At 50.8% G+C, this 5,296-nt stretch overlaps 1 pseudogene; it reads left to right on the top strand.

Moving 5' to 3' along the window:
- The first annotated feature begins 607 nt into the window (after positions 1-607).
- On the top strand, positions 608-2,645 carry LOC121048060 (annotated as a pseudogene).
- The last annotated feature ends 2,651 nt before the right edge of the window (positions 2,646-5,296 follow it).

Below are 5,296 nucleotides of genomic sequence, written 5' to 3'. Positions count from 1 at the left end.
ACTTACAACGAAAGTACGTATTATCCTTTCATACAGCAGCTTGGTAAGGTTTCATGTTCAAGGCCACACCTACAGATAAAGAATACTAGTTCATTCCATCATGACATCGTGTGATCATTGTTGACTATACCCCCTCGTCAGACAGACAGGATTTCATGGATGGGACCGCGGTCAGCCCTTGATGGAACGTTTTTTTTTTTGGGCCCCTTGAAGACTCCTTGTCGTCCGAAACCACTACCTTCAAGGCAAAGTGCCAAGCCTACAGAAAAGTAATTTCGGGATCGAAAACATCCCCCTTCAAACTTCAAGCTTCATCTCAGTTGGCGTCTCAAAAAATTCGGAAAATGTATTGCACTATCAGTATTTCTGTATTTGTATTTCTGCCCTCCCTAAAATGTATTCCTCTATTTGTATTTCCAAATACTTTTTGCCTCTTTTTAAAATGTATTTCCGATACGTATCGCGATACATTTTTACAGATGTATCTTAGTATCAGTATTGTAGCTACTATTTTAATATATCCCAGTATTTGTATTTCCAAATACATTTTTGAGTATTTCTGCCCAACCCTGGTCCAATCTCTCTTACATCCTGCGTTGGGAAGCTGATGAAACACGTCATCCAGACCAGACTCCTTCGACGCCTCGAAGACAGCCACCTCCTACCAGACACGATGTTCGGCTTCCGCTCTCATTTAGCGGCCCCGGGCATTATGCTTCTTCTTCATCACCAGGTCGTCATGCGCCGCACACTAGACACGAAAGTCATTGTCGGCCTCGATGTTGCCAAGGCTTTCGACAACGTCCTCCATGAAGCGATTCTTCAGCAACTACAAACTCTTGGCGTCGGACATCGCACCTACGCGTACATCCGCGACTTTCTTACTGGCCGCAAAGTGCAACTCAGCGCCGGCACCGGAGATCCTTCCATCATTTCTCCGGGAAACCGTGGCACGCCGCAGGGCTCCGTGCTCTCACCGACGCTCTTTAACGGTGCACTGATAGGCCTGCCCAAGCTACTGGCTGACATTCCCCATCTACACCATAGCCTATATGCTGACGACCTCACTCTTTGGATCACGCGCGGCAGTGACGGCCAGATAGAAGAGACCCTCCAGACCGCCATCGATAAGGTCGGAGACTATCTCGATACAGTTGGCCTTACCTGCTCGACTACTAAATCAGAATATATAATCATCCCGTCCCCGGGACGACGCCCACCAAAGATACTTCCGGAACTCACCCTCCGGGTCCAAGGTAACTGCATCCGTCGTACGGATCACATCAGGATCTTGGGATTACACCTACAAGCCAACGGCAGCAACAACATCTCGCTCCAACGCATTGACCAGTCGGTGGTACAGATCGGACGCCTCCTTAAGCGAGTTTCCAACAAGCACCGAGGTATGCGAGAATCCAACCTCCTGCGCCTCGTTCAAGCCTTCATCTGCTCCCGCATCACATACTCTGCACCCTACCTACGTCTCACTCGTGCCGAAAGCGAACGGCTAGAGGCGTCACTTCGCAAAGCTTACAAGACGGCCCTGGGTCTTCCTATGTCCACAGCCACTCACAAGCTTATGGCTCTCGGCATCTCCAACACCGTGAACGAATAATCGAAGCTACCCTGACTGCCCAATACGAGCGGCTCTCACTTACGCACGCTGACCTTGCCCCAGAATATCGCCAAAGCCTCCGCATTCCTCCCATTCCCAAACGGATGCACCCGGAACACCACGCCGAGAGACGGGCCGACCGTGCACGTCAACTGGAGAAACGCTTCAGCGGACGTCCGGACGTCACGTATACCGACGCTTGTTACCACCACTCGAAGCCAGCAATGGTGGCGGTAGCCCTCGCCCCTCACCGCCGCTGGCACACAGCCTGCAGCATTCACAACGCAGAAACAGTCACCGTAGCAGAGGAAGTCGCCATTGCGCTAGCGCTAACCGACCCTATTACCGAAGTCGTCATCAGTGACTCACAACAGGCGATCCGCAACTACGATGCCGGCCGTATGTCTCGCCACGCATTACACATCCTTCTTTCTGCTCCACTTTCTTCCTCCTCCCGCTTACTCATTTGGGCTCCAGCCCACGAGTCACTCAGAGGAAACGCAGAGGCGCACACTCTCGCCCGAGAACTTAGCTGCCGAGTCGAGAGAGTGACCCGGCTCCCCGCTTTCCCTGACACTAATAGCTCACGCGCGTTTATACTCACCACGTACACAGACATCCTCCAGTACTACCGACTCGGAAGATGCACGTATCCTCCCGCACACCGCGATCTAACAAGACGCGAGGCCGTCTAATGGCGCGAACTACAAACAGGCAGCTTTCCACACCCGCTTTTATACAATATAATCTTTCCACAACAGATAGCACCCAGGTGCAAACACTGCTCAGCTCCGGGCACCCTCGTACACATGGTGTGGACATGTACACACTACAACGCAGACAACTTAAACACTCCAGAGACGTGGGAGTCCCTCCTGCGTACGTCCGAGCCGGAAGACCAACGCCGGCTTATCCAGCGCGCGGTGGAGGCCGCGACATCCCAAAGGATCGCCGCCGACCTCCTCTAAGCGAGCGCAACCGGTCCTGGGACTGGTCCCCTGTGTTTATGGGAGAAATAAAGAGTTCACCACCACCACCGCGGGGTCAGTATGGTGGTGATTGTGCGCGTGCTCCGCGTGCACGAGCACGCGCGGCTGCACGTACGGGCTGCAGCTACTTTCTGCTGCCCTGTCGACTGCAGCGCCGCGATTATTGCCGACAGGCGCAGCCTCACAAGCTCCCATTGCCGAGCCGCGCCGGTCCAAACACTACCTTGTATTCTAGAGCACTGTAGTCTTAATATGCCATGATTCTACTGGAAGTCTCCTCCGAGGGTTTGTCTCAATCGATAGGATGGATGTTTTCTCGAAATCAATACCGTGATCTCTGACATCGCAGTGCTCAGCAACAGCGCTGCGCTCGTGGTTGAATTTGCGCTCGTTGTTTTTGTGCTGGCCGGTACTTTCGAATAATTGTTGAGTTTTTCCGATGTAGGTGGCGGTACAATCTACGGAGGGAATTGTGGAAACGACGCCCTTCGCTCTTTCTTTGGGATGGCGATCTTTTAGTCATGGCATATGGCGTCCAAGATTTGAAACAGGCTTACCCTACTGAAAAAAACCATTTGAAATTTAAACGGGTGGCAAACTGGTCGCCCGTTTGAATCAAACCTGTCGATCCGTTTGGATCAAACGTGATTATGGGATACGGGTACCCGTTTGGAAACGGTACCCGTTCGAAACGGTACCCGTTTGATACAGGTGCCCGTTTGATACGGGTGCCGTATGGTACGAGTACCCGTTCGACATGGCACGTGACCACACGTTTGAACGTGCCCTTCGAAATGGCAAATTATGCGCTAGCCCTAAATGGGTATCGTCTGGGAGGTTGGTTATCTTAAACATATTTAAGACGTCGCGAAACTCATAAACGTATTTATAACATGGAGAAAACACGTAGAACAAATGCACTCGCGTAGGTGCTTGTAAGTGGACAGGAAAACCGACACAAAAGATTTTCAATTCTCCTCGAAGTTTATTACCTCTTCTGTAGACAAGTACAAACGTGCAAGCGATCTGTGAACACTATACAGGTAGACTTTCGGGGAAATTATTCTCCTGGCTGCCGCGCGAATAGGCGCTGCATGATTCTTTAGATAATTTAGAAGAGTACGCGTAGAATAACGGTCAATCGTTGCCCACACGTAGGTTGCAGTGCACTTACCATAACAATAGCGGACTTGAAAGAAGTAATCCGTGATATTTGTCGACACGGTCAAAGCAGGACAACCACACAAACACAAACAAGAGGGAACGGCTCCTTGGAAGTTTCAACACGATGCGGCGCACAAGCTGTCATTTGCCGAACCCAACCAAACCGCGAGAATTTGCGACTTCTTTGAAGAATCGCTCGTTGCCGACATACACGTGGGTCTTTTCGAACACTGATAGCTTTGGTGCACATCCAATACGTTGTCGAGAGGCATCCCAATAAGACCGCAGGGTTAGGCGACAGATTGAAGCAGGTAGGACGAGCGAACTTCGAGCAGCAACTGACAACAAGCAGACAAAGAAAAAAGCGGCTGCAAGGCGCGCCCTTCCGGATCTCGATGCTTATCAGCGTGTAGCTCGCGCGCTGCTGTGGGTCACGTGACAGGGGTGACAAGAGAGGAGGGAGGGGGCGAGGTCAAGGCGCTGGGACCACCGGGACAGCCCCTCTCCTTCTCCCCAGGCATTCCAGGGAGATGCGTTTTTGTAGTCCCGAAGAACAAACGCGCGCGCGCGCGCGCGCGCGCTTGAACTTTGGAAATGGCGGCGGGGCTGCCAGAAGCTCGGCTTGCGCCCGAGCGAAGAAAGAACTCAGCGCAAGCTCGTAGTTTGAGTGCTGCAACGGCGTGCGTGCTCTCGCAATGCTCGATGTTCTTGCAGCCGTGTGTACGCGCGCTACCTTCGCTGCGTCTTGAATTAAAGTGAAACGGAGTCTAGACGTACATTCTTTCACGCGGTCGCGTCTTCTGCGAGAGAGATTCGAGCTGAATAAGTAAATTGAGGCAACAAAGATGGACAAAGTTTTAAGGTTCTGTCAAAAATATCGGCTCACCAACGTCGCGCGTTTACGTAAAACAAAAAAAAAAAGGTGTTAGTTTTCGTTGCAGTATAATCGAAAATCAGCGCAATTGAAATATAAATATAATTACTTGCATTACGCGGACGATCTGAAATCGATGAACCGGCGCTCCCAGCCTTCCGGAAAACATTGGCTGCCACGGTTGAAACGCTAGGCGTGCCCACGCCGCCGATCTGTACGTTCAATATCAAACGGGCTCCGGAGAGCCGTTTGATTAAACCGGTGCAGTTTGCAACATGGTCGCCGGTTTGAGCAAACGTGCGACAACTTTGCCCAAACGAGTCGCCCATTTGCCCAGACGAGCGACCCGTTTGACAAATAGGTGACCGTTATGGCTCATACGGGGGACCCCTTTGAGCCATACGGGCGACCCCTTTGACAAACTGGTGACCAGTATGGTTAAACGGTTACCGGTATGGACCCGTTTATTTTCATATGGGCGCCAAATGGTTTTTTTCAGTAGGGTATCCCTTACAAAAATGATCAATGAGTTTCAATTGACTTTCTATTGTGTTCCTATAGAGTCAATTGAAACTCGATATAAACTCAATAATTAATGAATTTGACCATTAGAAACTCAATTTTGATTCTATTGAATTTACTCATTAGGAATGC

This window comes from Ixodes scapularis, unplaced genomic scaffold (genome assembly GCF_016920785.2).
Source record: "Ixodes scapularis isolate PalLabHiFi unplaced genomic scaffold, ASM1692078v2 PGA_scaffold4__175_contigs__length_147842914, whole genome shotgun sequence".
NCBI lineage: Eukaryota > Metazoa > Arthropoda > Arachnida > Ixodida > Ixodidae > Ixodes > Ixodes scapularis.
The sequence above is the reverse complement of the archived record's forward strand: the minus strand, read 5'-3'. Positions and strand labels throughout refer to the sequence as shown.